This window comes from Equus caballus, chromosome 6 (genome assembly GCF_041296265.1).
Source record: "Equus caballus isolate H_3958 breed thoroughbred chromosome 6, TB-T2T, whole genome shotgun sequence".
Taxonomy (NCBI): Eukaryota; Metazoa; Chordata; class Mammalia; order Perissodactyla; family Equidae; genus Equus; species Equus caballus.
In genome coordinates, this window is record NC_091689.1 from 19,155,630 (window position 1) to 19,173,783 (window position 18,154).

The window sequence follows — 18,154 nt, forward strand, 5'->3', positions numbered from 1 at the left end:
ATCTCCACAGCATTTGACACTGGCGACCACCCCGTTAGCGAAATTCTTTCCTCTCCTCCTGTCACCTCTGTAGTCCTTCAACTGAACATTCTGGCTGTAGTTGGAGGTTTCTTTTCCTCTGCTCACACCTACAATATTGGTGTTTTCTAGGTTCCATCCTTAACCATTCTCTTTTCTCTACACCCTTTCCTGGGCAGGCCACAGTGACTTTTCAGTGGGTTTCCCCACCGAGCCTACTCTCTGCCCTACCCTTTTACTTGGTTGATGTGTCTCTCCACCATCCATTTTTCCCTACCGTGTCTGGGTAGGCCCCCTGCGCAGGCTCCTGTAGCTTCCTTGATTTGCCCATCCCCGTATGCAGGACGCTGCCCGCCTGCCCTCCCACCAGCCTGTGCATTCTGAAGGCAGGGACCACGCCTGGGTTGCCCATCTCTGTATCCCCAGTGCCAGCCCTGCATCTAGCCCCGAGCAGGTGTCCCGTAAATGAAACAACGAGTAAAACGGTGTCACAAAAAAGAGCCGGCGTGGCTACACCCGGGGGCAAGAAGCGGGGCGAGACGCCTCAGGGCTGGCGGATCCTGCGGGGTGAGAGTGGGCCCCGCGGAGCACAGCTCGAAGGGCCTGGGCTGGGCGGGAGGGCGTCCGCCGGTGGCTGGCCCCGGTGCAGGGGGCTGAAGACGGCCCGCGCCGGGAAGGAAGGTGTCTCAGAAGCTACCCGGGTAGAGCCACCAGCCCCAGCCATTCGCCCCCGCCGCAGCGGAACTAGGCGCGCCCACCGCCTCCGCCGCGCACTCGCCCTGCGCATCGCTCTTGGCCCCTTCCGGCCACCGTTGCTCTCTGTACCGCCGCGCCCGTGACCCGGAAGAGCATTCTCCTTAGCAACTGAGGGACCGCGGCGCGGCCGGCCTCCCGGGAGCAACGGTGAGGCCCTCCCGCCCCCGTCCCGCGCGCCCCACCTCGACCCTTTCCCAGGACCGACCCCTGGGCTGGCCGGCAGGGCTCCGCGGCGCTTCGCGGGGCACCTGCGGCGGCTGCGCCGGCCGAGGGCCCTCCGCTCCTGGCGTCGCGCCTGCCCACCTCACGCCCCCCGCTCCCCGCAGACCGGCCTCGCAGGCCCGGCTCCTCGCGCCCAGGCCCCGCCGGCCCGCCCCTGGAGCCCAGCGTGGTGCGCGGGGAGGAAAACCGGAGTTAGAGAGCCAGCTGCTGTAGAGAGGACGCCTCCCGGGGCTCGGGTCACCTGTGGGCGCGTGCTTCTGGGTCCTGATCCGGATGTTTGGGACTGGCAGGGATGGGGCGCCTCAGGAGCCTGGGACGGCAGCCTCTTAACTGTAATACTTGATGTTTGCTTGCTGCTTTGCGCTTTCCAAAGCGATATACTTTATCTGCTTTGTTGCTTGTGAGACTCATCTAATTCGACGCTTTGATCCTTTTCCATGGAAGTAGCGTTCCAGTGTTTAGTGACGTGTGGGTAGTAGTCTGTAGTTTAGATGTGGTGTCTTCTAATTTTCTACAGAGGAACTCTCCCTGGGATTCAGTAGGTTTGGGAAGAATTTCTAGTGAAATTTGCTACATGGAAGAAAGTAGGCCAGGTGTTGTTAATACCTCTGGTTTACATTCGAAAACAGACTCGATATAATCTCTATCAAATTTCCAGCTGGCTTTTTTTCAGAAATTGGCAAACTAAAATTTATATGGAAATATAAGGGACTGAAAACCTCCTTTATTTGAGTTGAAGGAACAATATTAAGAAAACACCAAGCCTTATTTGAGCATTGTTGGGTAACGACTTTATATTTAATCCAGTGACGATAGAGCTAAAACTGAGGCATATGAAGAATTTTCGGGGATGACATTATTTGGGAATAAAACACAAGAGTTTATATATCAAAATCCATTATTCAAAGCAGTGTAATTTCATTTCAGTTCTATAAGTACTTGTTAAGCACCTACAGTGTTATTTGCACCTGAAAAGATATATAAGAAACAAGAGACGGCACATATTAAACTATTAGAAAATATAAAATAGCATTTGTTTAAATGCAAAATCGGAGGAGAGATCACTATGGGCTGGAGTTTTCAGGAATACGTTTATGGATTATATTTCTAAAGTATAGATACTGTTTGTCTCTTGATTTCTTTCTAAACTATAAATAAAACTGATATTTGTATTGGAGGGGACAGGGAATCCTAAATAATTTCTTTCCTTACATTCTTAAGGGTTTGGGAAATAGTCCATGTGACATTTTGTAGCCTTTGTTTAAAGCTCTAAGGTCATTTGATTGCAGTATCTATTTCTTTCACTCTTAGCCCAATTATGTCTGGCATTTTTCATTTTTGAGATCTAAAATAATGAGGCTACTGGCAGAGGGCTTTGCTATGTAGAGCTTCTTTCCTTTCCTTCTGCAGTTGGTCTTACTTTCATATGAGACACCACAGTTAGTTACTGTTTCATACATACTTGAGTCTTGTGAAATGTTGTTCTTTATTCATTTGACAGATATTTCCAGAGTCCTTCCCATGTAGCAGGCGCTGTATCAGGGAATACCAGAGCGACAGTTACTCAGCAGCTAGTAGCTTTGCTTTATCTGTGGGGTGTGTGTGCCTTTAACTTATCGGTCTTTGATGCTCAGCATTTGCCTAGAGACATAGAAGGGCCAGAGAAATTTATACAGGCATCTGAATTGACTATTTTTTTAAAAGAGTTGAATAGGGATTTTTGGCTCAATTGCTTTGGGCCTCCTCCAAAGATTCATTTGTGAGGATGCACAGACTCTTAAGGAGACCTCTTACTATGTTTTATTGCTTTCTTACAGGTTTAGTGCCCGTTTATTCACTTACTCAACAAGTGTTTGAGTGCTTACTTGGTACTAGGCGCTGTGGTTGGTGTTGGAAATGGGGAGGAGTGAATGCATGCGTGGTCCCTGTCCCCAGCAGATGGTACCAAATAATCACGTGAATGTAGAACTGCAACTGTGATTGTGTTTGAGTTAGAGAAGTCACAGAAGTGACGTTTGAACTGATATCTGAAAGGTGCTCAGGAAAGGGGGAGTGTTCAGTCAGAGCAAACAGCCAAGGGCAAGCACCCTGTGATGGCAGGGTTTGGGGAGAGGACTGGGACTTAAGGTAGAGCTTTCTGTGTGGAGCAGGGAGAGCGTAGAAGAATCTGGTGGGAGAGGGGCCTGGAGGAATTTTTCTTTATCCTTGGAGTAAAGAGAAGCCTCTACGTGATTTTATTTAGAGATTTAGGCTGGATTGCAAGTGGGGATGACACAATTAGGTTGTGTTTGAGTAGCCTGCTTTGTATTTCTGCCGTTGCTTAGTGTTTGTTGTCTTCTCTTTCCTCATTTTCTCAGCATGCTTGCTCAGCTTTACTGTGGTTGGGGCAGCCTCCCTGTCCCACTAGCAAGTTGTGTCCACGTATTTTTTTAAATTGGGGGAAGAATTTTAGGGATTAGGATTGACACTACTGGTTCGTTGATTTGAAATATTTTTGCATCAGTGTGACTGCTAGGGCACTAATTTCTGTGATTCATTCTTTTTAATTGTGGTTAAGAAAAATACATTATATAAAATTTGCCCTCTTAGCCATTTTTACCTGTACAGTTCAGTGGTGTTAACTATATTTGCGTTGTTGTGTAACAGATCTCTGGGACTTTTTCGTCTTGCAAAGCTAGACTCTGTACCCATTGAACAGCTCCCTATTTCTCCTTCCCTCCAGCTCCTGGCAACCACCCGTCTACTTTCTGTTTCTGTGATTTTGACTACTCTAGATGTCTCCTATAAGTGAAACCCTACGAGATGTGTCTGTTTTTACCTTCATGTTCCTCTCCTAGAATGTCCTTCCTTCTCGCATCAGTCAGTTCAAATCCTGCCAAGTCTTTAGGCCTAGTTCCTCTCCCTTTTCTTTCAGCTTGGATTAATAGACCCAGAGGGGAAGAGACCTTAGAAATCATCCTGTCCAACCTTCTCTTATTATAGACGAGAAAGTAGAGTCCTGGAGAAGTTTCAGTGATTTGCCCAAGGACAGACATCTGGTGAGTAGGGGCAGAGTTGGGACTCGAGCTCTGGTCTTTCAACTCCTGGGTGCCTTTTCTGCTTCGGCCTGCTTACATGTTGCGATTTAATCCTCTGTCCTCTAATTAGACCAGAAGTGCCACTAGGGCACAGAAACTGGTTTCCGTATCCCTACAGCACAATGCTGAGGCGCATGAAATGCCTAGGAAATATTTGCTGATGGATTGATTGTGTTCATGACTTTCATTGCCTGAAAGGTGGCTCCACACAAAATCTTGAACTTCGTCGATTCAGAGCCTTAATTATATTAATCAAATTTACGTTGGTCCCTCTGGAGTCGACGAGTTCTTTCACTTTTGCGGTCAGAGTTGAGACGTGCTCACCTTTTCCTAACGCTCTCTTTATTGCATGTATTTGCCCCTGGCATGTGTGCTTGGGTTCCTCTGCACATTTTGATGAAAATCTAATGAAAAAGCAATCAAAAGTGAAAAACCTAATGCATTAACTTTTTAGGTTAGCTGATTTATTTTGAGGCAAAGGTTTATGCTTATTTGTGAGTTTTATTGCTGCTAAATGTTTTTGAAAGAATCATTCTTATATTACATTTTATAGTGCTCATCTCAGAATGCCTATGGACCGGTTGGTCTTGGACACTGCACTGGAAATGATTTTGAGATGGCTCAGTAGTTTAAGGGCAAAAAAAGTGTGAGAGCGTTTTCTTGTGTGAGGAAGATTTGTAAACTTATTTGCAGTTTCCCCACTTATCCTAGACTTTGTTTTCCTATAATGTAGGACCAGCTTTATAGAATCCAGTTTTTAGAATGTCCTTTTATTTTAACCTTCAAAAAATTTCTTATTTTGGGGGAGTTGCTGTGGGAAAAAAAGTTCATTTTCGTTGAAATACTTCCGAGCCCATATACGAATCAAACTATGGGCCTGGGCTGGATCCGAGATCCCTCTGAAGTCCAGCCGTCTGTGCCATTATTGGTGATGTTGGGGAAACTTGGCCAGAATTCTTGTTGTCTTCACTAGACTGAGGGCGGTGGTGGAACTGCACAAGATGCTCCTTTGTGTCATATGACAGGAGATAGAACGATTTGACAACAAGGACTTTTCAGATGGCGTTTCATTTGGAACCACAGCAAGAACCAGATGCCCCAGAGTTACAATTATGTGATTAACTCTCGTGTTGAGGCTAGAATTGATCAGTTTAGTCAATTGTTAGTTTAAAAAACTACCTGTTTTCCCCATTTTTTTTATTTTGGTAAAATACTCATAGCATAAAATTTCCCATCTTAACCATTTTTAAGTGTACAGTTCATTGGTTTTAAATACATTCATAATGGGATACGCTAATGGTGGCAGACAAGAGACAGTGTTCATACTGGCGGGAAAAGACTTTCATATGGCACAAAGTACCTTGAAAATGTCTCTGATGAAATCACCTGGGGATAAGGGCTGCTGAGGTACTTTGCCCTCAGAAAAATGCCTTCCTGTTAGAAAATAAAGAGGAGGAAGGGGATTATAATTTTTGGAGACCCTCCTATGTGTCAAGTAATTCACATGCATATATCATTTAATACCAATTCATGTCCAATGAGAAAGGTGATTTGACTCGTTTACTGATGATAAAATTGAGGCTCAGGGAGTTTACTTAAGTCATAAGGCAGTAAGTTTTAGAACCAAAGATGGACCCATGTCTATCTGATTCCTGCAGCATGCTACTTTAAATTCAGTGAAATCGGAACCTGGGCGTGAGAACTCTGGGCCTGAGAACATCAACATAAATACTATAGGGACAATAAAGAAAAGGGCAAGTAATGATGTAGGCTGATATAGTAGGAAGTTACCTGTTCCCTGTGGCTTAAAAATCTTTCAAATGAAGGAAAGTAGTTGTTGGAGTGTCTGGTAGACTTGAGAGCTTGGGTACCCAAACCAAGAGGAGGCAGGGAGTTACATGATGCTAACTGAGGAACTCTGCTTTTTAGGTTCCTCTGCAGGCTTTCTGTAATGAAATCGGGTTGTTTCTATTTCCCATTAGGCTTTGATGAAGAAGAGAGGTTTGTCGTGGTTGTCTGGGTGCTGCGGGATTCAGAGAGAAGCCACAAACCTTGCTGTTTAACTTGACCTCACTTAGAGAACATTTCTCCACATGGGAAATAGTTGCTCCTTTCTCTCTTCGCCATCGTCAGCTGTCATCAGTTTTAAAGGGTTGAGTATGAAACCATAGTGGCAGCTATACCAGGGAGGAGGTAACAGCACGTTGGCATTTTTGTTTAACCCTACTTAAAATAAAATCAACAAGTTACATGGTTTGTATTCTTTTTAGTTATTTTAAGTTTTTAAAATGAAAAAATATTTGAATTGTTCAGAGATGTTTTGCTCCAATAAGACAGTTTTCTTTATGATTTATTGAATTTTGCCATTTCAAATCACTCACTCAATAGTTTGGAAGTAAGGATGGCCTATGAATTTTATGGCTAAAATACACATTATTGACAAGGAATAATTTTAAATGAATGAATTAGGGTCCAATTTGTATTATGAAGGATTATTAATTGTTGGTTAAGACCATATTTTTTAAAAGCTGATTTCAGCTATGGTTGACATACTATAAACTGTACATATTTAAAGCGTACAATTTGTAAACTTTTGACGTATGTGTATACTTATGAGACTCTCATCAGAAACGAGATAGTGAACATATCCATCACCCCCGAAGCTTTCCTCATATCCCTGACTCCTTGACCCGCATCCCAGACAACCACTGATCTTTCTGTCATTATATATTAATTTCATTTCCTAGAATTTCCTAGAATCTTATATAAATGGAATCGTATAGTATGTACTTAGGCTTTTTTCACTCAGCATAATTATTTTGAGATTAATCAGTGTTTTTTAGTCTGTCAGTAGTTGATTCCTCTTTAATGCTGAGTAATATTCCTTTGAATGGCTGTACACAGTTTACTAATACATTGACCTATTTGATGGACATGTTGGTTGGTTCCAGTTTTTAGTTGGTAACAAATAATGCTGCTATGAAAATTTGTGTACAAGTCTTTGTGTGGACATATACTTTTGTTTCTTTGGTTAAATACCGAGGAGTAGAATGGTTGAATCATATGATAGGCATATGCTTAACTTTTAAAGAAACCATCACAATTTTCCAGAGTAGCTGTACTCTTGCACCACCAGCAGTGTATAAGAGATCCAGTTCCTCCACATCCTTGTCAACACTTGGTATGGTCGGTCTTTTACATTTTAGGCATTCTAATAGATATGTAGTGGGATCTCGTTGTGGTTTTACTTTGCATTTCCTTAATGGCTAGTGATGCTGAGCATCTTTTCATGAACTTATTTGCTATCCTTGTAACTTCTTTGGTGAAGTGTCTGTTCAGATCTTTTGTCCATTTTTAATTGGGTTCCGTGTTTTCTTATTACTGAGCTTAGAAGTTCTTAATATATTCTGGAGGTGAGTCCTTTTTCAGACACAGAATTTGCAAATGTTTTCTCTCAGTCTCTTTTTATTCTCTTAATGGTGTCTTTTGAAGAACAGAAATTCTTAATAAAGTCCAATTTATAACTTTTTCTTTTATGGATTGTGCTTTTGTTGCTTTATCTAAGAAATCTTTGCCTAAGTTAATATCACAAAGATATTCTCTTATGTTCTTGAAGTTTTAATTTTAGGTTTTACATTTTGATCTATGATATACTTCGAGCTACTTTTTATGTATAGTGCAAGGTATGGATCAAAGTTCATTTTGTTACTTACGGAATCTAATTGTTCTAGAACTATTTGTTGAAAAGACTGTTCCTTTACTAAATTGCCTTGTACCTGGGTTGTACCTAGGTTGAAAATCTACTTATATTTCTATTTCTGGGCTCTCTTTTCTGTTCCATTGATCAATTTGTCTATCTTGATGATAATATTACACTGATTTGATTACTGTAGTTTTATTATAAGACGAAGTCAGATAGCGTAAGTCCTTCAACCTTGCTATTCTTTTTCCAGATTTTGGCTTTTTGAGGTCCTTTTCATTTCTATGTTAATTTTAGAATCAGCTTGTCAGCTTTTCCAAAAAGTCTGCTTGAGAATTTGGGGTTGTACTGAATCTGTAGATCAGTTGGGGGGCGGGGATTTCCATCTTAACAATGTTGAGTCTTCCAAACCATGAACATGCTTTGGAGTCTCAATTTATTTAGGTTTTCTTCAGTTTCTCTCAGCAATATTTTGTGGTTTTCACTGGGCAAATCTTGTACACCTTTTGTCATAGTTGTCCCTTTGTATTTCATGTTTTTTGATGCTATTGAAATGGTGGTTTTTTAATTTATATTTTTGACTTGCTAGATTGATTTTTGTACATTGATCTTCTCTGTCAACCAGACTATACTCATTTATTCTAATAGCTTTTTTATAGATTCCATTGGGTTTTCTACATAAAGATTATGTCATCTGCGAATACATACAATTTTACTTTTTCCTTTCTAACTTTCAATTTTTTTCTTATTGCACGGGCTGTAATTCCCAGTACAGTGTTAAGTAGAAGTGGTGGGAGCAGATGTATTTGTCTTGTTGTGATCTTAGGAAAACAGCATTAAGTTTTTTTTTTTTTTAATTAAGGTTATGATAGTTAACACCCTTGTGAAATTACAGTTGTACATCATTATTAGTCATGTTGTAGGTACACCACTTCACCCCTAATGCCCTCCTCCCACCCCCCTTTCCCCTGGCAACCACCGATCAGTTCTCTTTGTCCATATGTTAACTACTACCTGTGAGTGGAGTCATACAGAGTTCGTCTTTCTCTGTCTGGCTTATTTCACTCAACATAATACCCTCAAGGTCTATCCATGTTGTTGTGAATGGGACGACTTCGTCCTTTTTTATGGCTGAGTAGTATTCCATTGTATATATATATACCATATCTTCTTTATCCAATCATCAGTTGCTGGGCACTTAGGTTGGTTCCATGACTTGGCTATTGTGAATAATGCTGCGATGAACATAGGGGTGCATGGGACTTTTGGAATTGCTGATTTCAGGTTCTTAGGCTAGATACCCAGTAGTGGGATGGCTGGGTCATAAGGTATTTCTATTCTTAACTTTTTGAGGAATCTCCATACTGTTTTCCATAGTGGCTGCACCAGTTTGCATTCCCACCAACAGTATATGAGGGTTCCTTTTTCTCTACAGCCTCTCCAACATTTGTCACTCTTAGTTTTGGATATTTTTGCCATTCTAACAGGTGTAAGGTGATATCTTAGTGTAGTTTTGATTTGCATTTCCCTGATGATTAGTGATGATGAGCATCTTTTCATGTGTCTATTGGCCATCCGTATATCTTCTTTGGAGAAATGTCTGTTCATGTCACCTGCCCATTTTGTAATTGGGTTGTTTGATTTTTTATTGTTGAGTTGTGTGAGTTCTTTGTATATTATGGAGATTAACCCTTTGTCGGATAAATAACTTGTGAATATTTTTTCCCAATTAGTGGGCTGTTTTTTTTGTTTCAATCCTGTTTTCCCTTGCCTTGAAGAAGCTCTTTAGTCTGATGAAGTCCCATTTATTTATTCTTTCTATTGTTTCCCTCATGTGAGGGGTTATGGTGTCTGAAAAGATTCTTTTGAAGCTGCTGTCAAAGAGTGTACTGCCGATATTCTCTTCTAGAAGACTTATTGTTTCAGGCCTAATCTTTAGGTCTTTGATCCATTTTGAGTTTATTTTAGTAAATGGTGAAAAAGAAGGGTTGATTTTCATTCTTTTACATGTGGCTGTCCAGTTTTCCCAGCACCATTTGTTGAAGAGACTTTCTTTCCTCCATTGTAGGCCCTCAGCTCCTTTGTCAAAGATTAGGTGTCCATAGATGTGTGGTTTTATTTCTGGACTTTCAATTCTGTTCCATTGATCTGTGCATCTGTTTTTGTACCAGTACCATGCTGTTTTGATTACTGTAGCTTTGTAGTATGTTTTGAAGTCAGGGATTGTGATGCCTCCAGCTTTGTTCTTCTTGCTCAGGATTGCTTTAGCAATTCAGGGTCTTTTGCTGCCCCATATGAATTTTAGGATTCTTTGTTCAATTTCTGTAAAGAATGACATTGGAATTCTGATTGGGATGGCATTGAATCTGTAGATTGCTTTAGGTAGTATGGACATTTTAACTATGTTTATTCTTCCAATCCATGTGCATGGAATGTCTTTCCATCTCTTTATGTCGTCGTCGATTTCTTTCAAGAAGGTCTTGTAGTTTTCGTTGTATAGATCTTTCACTTCCTTGGTTAAATTTATCCCAAGGTATTTTATTCTTTTTGTTGCGATTGTGAATGGGATTGAGTTCTTGAGATCTTTTTCTGTTAGTTCATTGTTAGCATATAGAAATGCTGCTGGTTTATGTATGTTGATTTTATACCCTGCAACTTTGCTGTAGTTGTTGATTGTTTCTAATAGTTTTTCTATGGATTCTTTGGGGTTTTCTATATATAAGATCATGTTGTCTGCAAACAGCAAGAGTTTTACTTCTTCGTTGCCTATTTGGATTCCTTTTATTTCTTTTTCCTGCCGAATTGCTCTGGCCAAAACCTCCAGTACTATGTTGAGTAAGAGTGGTGAAAGTGGGCACCCTTGTCTTGTTCCTGTTCTGAGAGGGATGGGTTTCAGTTTTTGTCCATTGAGTATGATGTTGGCTGTGGGTTTGTCATATATGGCCTTTATTATGTTGAGGTACTTTCCTTCTATACCTATTTTATTGAGGGTTTTTATCATAAATGGATGTTGGATCTTGTCGAATGCTTTCTCTGCATCTATTGAGATGATCATGTGGTTTTTGTTTCTCATTTTGTTAATGTAGTGAATCACGTTGATTGACTTGCGGATGTTGAACCATCCCTGTGTCCCTGGTATAAATCCCACTTGATCATGGTGTATAATCTTTTTGATGTATTGCTGTATTTGGTTTGCCAAAATTTTGTTGAGGATTTTTGCATCTATGTTCATCAGTGATATTGGCCTTTAGTTCTCCTTGTTTGTGGTGTTCTTGTGAGGTTTGGGGATCAGGGTGATGTTGGCTTCATAGAATGTATTAGGGAGTGCTCCATCTTCCTCTATTTTCTGGAATAGTCTGAGAAGGATAGGTATTAAATCTTCTTTGAATGTTTGGTAGAATTCTCCAGAGAAGCCATCTGGTCCTGGACTCTTATTTTTGGGGAGGTTTTTGATTATTGTTTCTATTTCTTTACTTGTGATTGGTCTCTTCAGATTCTCTATTTCTTCCTGATTCAGTTTGAGTAGGTTGTATGAGTCTAGGAATTTATCCATTTATTCTAGGTTGTTCAATTTGTTGGCCTATAGTTTTTCATAGTATTCTCTTATGATCCTTTGTATTTCTTTGGTATGTGTTGTGATTTCTCCTCTCTCGTTTCTAATTTTATTTATCTGAGACTTCATTCTTTTTTATTTAGTGAGTCTGGCTAAGGGTTTGTCGATTTTGTTAATTTTTTCGAAGAACCAACTGTTTGTTTCATTGATCCTTTCTACTGTCTTTTTTGTTTTGATATCATTTATTTCTGCTCTAATTTTTATTATTTCCCTCCTTCTACTGACTTTGGGCTTTGTTCTTCTTTTTCTAATTCTGTTAGGTGTCGTTTGCGGTTGTTTATGTAAGATTTTTCTTGCTTATTGAGGTGAGCCTGTATTGCAATGAATTTCCCTCTTAGGACTGCCTTTGCTGCGTCCCAAATAATTTGTTACGGTGTGTTTTCATTTTCATTTGTCTCCAGATAATATTTGATTTCTTCAATAATCCATTGTTTGTTCCGTAGCATGTTGTTTAGTCTCCACATTTTTGGCCCTTTCCCAGCTTTATTCTTGTAGTTGATTTCTAGTTTCATAGCATTATGATCAGAAAAGATGCTTGATATTATTTCAACCCTCTTGAACTTATTGATGCTTGCTTTGTTTCCCAAGATATGGTCTATCCTTGAGAATGTTCCATGCATGCTTGAGAAGAATGTGTAACCTGCTGTTTTTGGGTGAAGTGTCCTACATATATCTATTAGGTCCATCTGATCTAATTTTTCATTTAATTCTATAATTTCCTTGTTGATTTTCTGTCTGGATGTTCTGTCCATTGGTGTTAATGGGGTGTTGAGGTCCCCTACTATTATTATATTGCTGTTAATGTCTCCTTTTAGTTTTGTTAATAGTTTCTTTATGAATTTTGGTGCTCCTGTGTTAGGTGCGTATATATTTATAAGTGTTATGTCATCTTGGTGGAGCGTCCCTTTTATCATTATATACTACCCCTCTTTGTCTTTCATTATCTGTTTTGCTTTGAAGTCTGCTTTGTCTGATATAAGTATGGCAACACCTGCTTTCTTTTGTTCATCATCAGCTTGGAGTATTGTCTTCCATCCCTTCACTTTGAGTCTGTGTTTGCCTTTGGGGCTGAGGTGTGTTTCCTGGAGGCAGCATATTGTTGGATCTTGTTCTTTGATCCATCCTGCCACTCTGTGCCTTTTGATTGGAGAGTTCAATCCATTCACGTTTAGAGTGATTATTGAAACGTGGGGGCCTACTGTTGCCATTTTATCCCTTGTTTTCCGGTTCTTTTGCATTTTGTCCTGATGGAGAGCTGTTACTTTGTGTTATTGTCCTGCTTATCTCCTTTGTTCTGGATTTTGTAACCCCTTTCCTTTTTTTGATTTTTCAGGAATGAGGTTCTTCCTGAGCATTTCTTGAAGAGGAGGTTTTGTGGCGATGAACTCCCTTAACTTTTGTTTATCTGGGAAAGTTTTTATTTCTCCATTGTATTTGAAGGATATTTTCGCTGGGTAGAGTATTCTTGTCTGCAGGTTTTTGTCCTTCAGAGTTTTGAATATTTCATTCCAATCTCTTCTAACCTCTGAGGTCTCTCCTGAGAAATCTGCTGATAGCCTTATGGGGTTTCCTTTGTAAGTTATTTTCTTCTGCCTGGCTGCCCTTAGTATTTTCTCTTTGTTGTTGACTTTTGCTAGTTTCACTACTATATGCCTTGAGGTTGGTCTTCTTGCATTAATAAAGTTTGGAGATCTATTGGCTTCTGTCACATGAAATTCCATCTCTCTTCCCAAGTTTGGACAGTTCTCAGCTATTATTTCTTTGATCAGGCCTTCTGCCCCCTTCTTCTCTTCTCCCACTGGTATACCTATAATCCTTATGTTGCATCTCCTAATTGAGTCTGTTAATTCTCGGAGATTTTCTTCATTTCTGTTTAGTCTTAGTTCTCTCTCCTCCCCTATCTGCTGTATTTCTATATTCCTATCCTCCAAATTGCTAATTCTGTCCTCCATATTATCGACCCTACTGTTCAGAGAGTCCAGATTTTTCTTAATCTCCTCCATTGTGTTCTTCATCTCCAGTATTTCTAATTGGTTCTTCTTTATAGTGTCAAGCTCTTTTGTGACATAGCTCCTGAACTCATTGAGTTGTCTATTTGAATTCTCTTTTAACTTGTTGAGTTTTTTAATAATGGCAGTTTTGAAATCATCGTCATTTAGGTTATAGATTTCATTGTCTTTGGGATTGTTTTCTGGGTGCTTATCGTTTTCCTTCTGTTCTGGAGATTTAATATATTTTTTCATACTGCTTGATGGCGTGGATTTGTGCCTCTGTGTAGAGATAGAGTTTAGTCGCTGCTTCCACTTGTTGCGACTGGTGTGGTGAGGGGGCAGCTGTTTAGACTGCACCAACCAGGAACCCTGTCAGCTGTTACTGACTGGACCTGGACCCCTCCTCGTAGTCTCACTGGTCCTGTGGGGTCCCTTGTCGGTTGTGGGGGCAATTGCAAGGGGGCCTCAGGCTGCTGGTGCCTACTGCTGCAGCCGACTTAGAAGCGCTCCCTCCTTGTGGTCTGCAGCGGTGTTGTGGGCTTTCCCAACAGCTGGGAGCAGGATCACCTATAATCGCAGCTTTGTCCCTGACAGAGCCCACAAGATGACACTTGTCCGCTATAGGTCCCAGCAGAGCTATGGGTATCTTCTGCAGTCTGTCGTTAGCTCACCTAGCTGTGCTACTTTTGCCCCAGGTCCTTCCCGCCTTGCGATTGCCAGTTGGGACCTCTCCACTAGTGCTGTGCAGAGGGTTTTGCTGAGGCTGATGTAGGAACCTGGAGTTCCCCCCTGGGCTACGTAGCCATTTCACCGGAGCTCCACTCTGCCCCACTCCACTCTCACGGGATCTCTGGGAGCCCCTTGCCTTGTCTGGGACACGGCCAGAGTCCGTGGGCCTGGCGGTGGCTGGTAAGCTGCTGCCTTGTGGGGAATTCTGCTCTAGGGAGCTTCCTGGTGTTCCGAATGCTGGGCGGGGCCTCCCCACCAATGGCGAGCAGAGGCCCTCCCTGCTGGGTGGGTGCGGGACCCTGGAGTGTCCCCCCGGGCCGCAGAGCTGGGTGCTGGAGCTCCACCCAGTCCCCAAGCACGTCCACGGGAAGTCCAGGCACCCTCTGCACTGACCCGTGCAGGGCCGGAGACCGTGGGCCCAGCTGCAGCTGGCGGTCTGGTGCCATGCTGGGGAATCCGCCTGCCGGGAGCTTTCCTTTGTCCTGGATTCTGGGTGGGGCCTCCCTGCTAATGGCGAGCAGAGGCTTTCCCTGCCAGGGAGGTGCGGGACCCTGGAGCCTCCCCCCGGGCCGCAGAGCTGGGTGCTGGAGCTCCAACTGTGTCCCCAAGCACGTCCACGGGAAGTCCGGACGCCCCCTGCACTGACCCATGCGCTGGAGACCATGGGCCCAGCAGCAGCTTGCGGTCTGGTAGCATTAAGTTTTTCACTGTGAAGTGTGATGATAGCTGTAGGCTTTTTGTATATGCTCTTTGTCAGTGAGGAAGTTTCCTTCTATTCCGAGTTTGTTGGAAATTTTTATCAGAAACTAAGTTGGATTTTTGTCAAATGCTTTTTTCTGAATCTGCTGAGATGATCATATGTTTTTTCATTTTTAGTTTGTTAATATGGTGAATTACATTGACTTTCAAATAGTAGAACTAACCTTGCATTCCTGAGATAAACCCTACTTGGTCCTGATGTATTATTCTTTTTATTTATTTTTGGTATTGATTTCCTAAATTTTGTTAAAAATTTTTGCATCTATGGTTATTACAGATATTGGTTTGAAGTGTTTTTTTTTGGTAATTTCTTTTTGTTTTGGTATCAGTAATTGTGGCAACCTTGAATGAGTTGGGAAGTGTTCCCTTTCCTTTAATTTTCTGGAATAGTTTGCTTCTGTTATTTTCGTTTTGCTTTAAGGGCTTCCTTTAACATTTCTGGTAGTGAGATTTGCTGGTGATGATTATTTCAGCTTTCACATATCTGAAACAGTTTGTATTTTGCCTTTTTAAAAAAAATTCTTTTAAGATTGGCACTTGAGCTAACATCTGTTGCCTGTCTTTTTTTCCCCCTTGTTCTTCTCCCCACAGCCCCCCAGTATGTAGTTGTATATTCTAGTTGTAGATCCTTCTGGCTCTAGTATATGGGATGCCACCTCAGCATGGCTTGGTGAGTGGCGCTAGGTCTGCGCCCAGGATCCGAACTGGCAAAACCTTGGGCCACCAAAGTGGAGTGTGTGGACTTAACCACTCAGTCACAGGGCTGGCCCCTTGCCTTTGTTTTGGAAAGATGTATTTGCTGTATAAAGATTTCTAGATTGGCAGTTTTTTTTCCTATCAGTGTTATAAAGACTTTGACTCACTCTCTTCTACCTTGCTTGTTTCCTAAGAAGGAAATAAAATAATGTGCTGGGCTAGAAGGAGAACTGGCGGAGATTTATTTAGATCCTGGTTTCTTAGCCTCAGCACTGTTGACATGTTGGACTGGGTAATTCTTTGTTGGGGGAAGAGACCTGTGCTCTGCATTGTAGGAATTTAGCAGCAGCCAGAGCCTCTGCCCTTCAGATACTATGGTACCTTCCCCAGTTGTGACAGTCAAAAATGTCTCTAGACATTCCCCTATGTCCCTGGGGGAGAGGAGGGGCAAAATTGCCCCCAGTTGAGGACCACTGGTTCTTACATTGGGCGGTCAGGGAAGGCTTTGTTTTGGGAGAAAATTTCTTTGTGATTCAGATAAAAATTTCATAGAATGATGAGGTTCTCTTCTATTCAGTTGTTCACTCAATTGGATCTTTTACCTGACAAGCTGAGATTACAAAATGAATTAAAGAGGCCGGCCCAATGGCACAATGGTTAAGTGCACACATTCTGGTTCTCAGTGGCCTAGGGTTCGCTGGTTTGGATCCTGGGTGCAGACATGGCACCGCTTGGCCTGCCATGCTGTGGTGGGCGGGCCACATATAAAGTAGAGGAAAATGGGTGTGGATGTTAGCTGAGGGCTAATCTTCCTCAAAAAAAAAGAAAAAAGAATAACAAATATGGTGCTCAGTGGGAGAACTGAAGAATATGTTGTTTTGGAGAAACTTATTACAGATGCATAGTCATTATGTTCCTGGGGAAAATTTTTAAATATTTAAAAAATGTACATGATTTATATAAAGAATTAAAAAATAAAAAATAGAACAAAGTTCTGTATTATACAGAGTTTTGTAATTGATTATTAGTGGAGTATAATAAAAAGGCTATTAATTTTTACATATTGTATTTGGACACTACTGAACTCATACTCTAATACTTTTTCAGTTGATTGTATTGGATTTTCTAGGTAGACAATGATTTCATTTATAAGTGATCATTTTGTCTGTTTTCTAATATTTGTATTACCTCTTGTATATGGTAATGACTAGCTCCTTTATTTTTTTTTTTTTAAGATTGGCACCTGAGCTAACATCTGTTGCCAGTCTTTCTTTTTTTTTCTTCTCCTCCTCCTCAAAGCCCCCCAGTACATAGTTGTATATTCTAGCTGCAGGTCCTTCTGGTTGTGCTGTGTGGGACGCCGCCTCAGAATGGCCTGATGAGCAGTGCCATGTCCGCACCCAGGATCTGAACTAGTGAAACCCTGGGCTGCCGAAGCGGAGTGCGCAAACTCAAACACTCGGCCACGGGGCCAGCCCTTCCTTTAGAACGGTGTGAAATAACGCTGTCATAGCTGGCACCCTCTTCCTGTTCTTGAGGATAATAGGAACGCCTCTCGTGCTTCATCATTATTCACAAGTTATTTCTGTTGCTATTTTTTAACTTTTTTCCTTTTTTTTATTTTTAAATTAAGCTTTTTATTTTGAGATACTTGTAGAATCACATGCACTTGTAAGAAATAATACTGGAGAGATCCTGTGTATACTTCACCCAGTTTCCTTTTGTGCAACTATGGTATAATACCACAGCTAGGAAATTGATGTCAGTACAATCCGCCCAGCTGGTTCTGATTTCAGCAGTTTTACTTGTGCTCCTGTGTGTGTGTGTGTGTGTTTAGTTCTGTCACATCTGTAGATTTGTGTGACCACCACCACAGTCAAGATGCAGAATAGTTCTTCACAAGGAGCTCTTATGCTACCCTTTCAGTAGCTCCAGCCATCTCCCTCCCTCTCTGCCTCTCTGCCTCCTGGCAACCACTAACCCTTCTCTGTCTCTCTGATTTGCCATTTCAAGAATGCTGTACAGATGGAACCATATAGTACATAACCTTTGAGATCGGCTTTTTTCACTCAACATAGTTCTTTTCGATTCATCCAGGTTACTGCTTGTTCCTTTTTATTGTGAGTAGTGTTCCATGGCATGGGGGTCCCACAGCTTGTTTAACCGTTCTTCTGTGGAAGGACATCTGAGTTGTTTTCACTGTTTGACTATTATGAATAAAGTTGCTATGAACATTCATGTGTAGGTTTTTGGTGAATGTAAGTTTTTATTTCTTTGGGATACATGCCCATGAGTGCATATACCCTTTACTTAGATTTACCTGTTGTTAACATTTTGCCCCATTTTCTTTATTGTTTGTGTTCTGTCTCTCTCTCTCTGTCTCTCCAGACACACGTATAAACTTTTTTCCTGAACTGCTTGAGAGTAAACTGCATACGTGATTGCCCCTAAATACTATAGTGAGTATTTTCCAAGAATAAGGATATTTTCTTACATACCCAAAGATAAGTTATCAACTTAGTTAATTTATCATTGATACAACTTTGATTATATCTACCATCTGTTACAGTTTGTCAGTTAATCCAGTAATTAA

The 18,154-nt window shown here is 41.4% G+C and overlaps 1 protein-coding gene across 27 annotated transcripts in view; it reads left to right on the forward strand.

Moving 5' to 3' along the window:
* The first annotated feature begins 395 nt into the window (after positions 1 to 395).
* Positions 396 to 18,154, forward strand: part of DIS3L2 (DIS3 like 3'-5' exoribonuclease 2) — a 344,867-nt gene continuing 327,108 nt past the window's right edge. For 4 of the 27 annotated variants that reach the window (XR_011439882.1, XM_070270694.1, XM_023642561.2 and 1 more), the window contains exons 1-2: positions 830 to 921; positions 3,979 to 4,034. The gene's annotated coding sequence lies outside the window, so the exon portion shown is untranslated. Of the gene's footprint in view, positions 1,329 to 3,910; positions 4,035 to 6,055; positions 6,327 to 18,154 lie in introns of all 27 variants that reach the window. The other 23 variants (XM_070270670.1, XM_070270684.1, XM_070270668.1 and 20 more) reach the window with 17 other exon arrangements.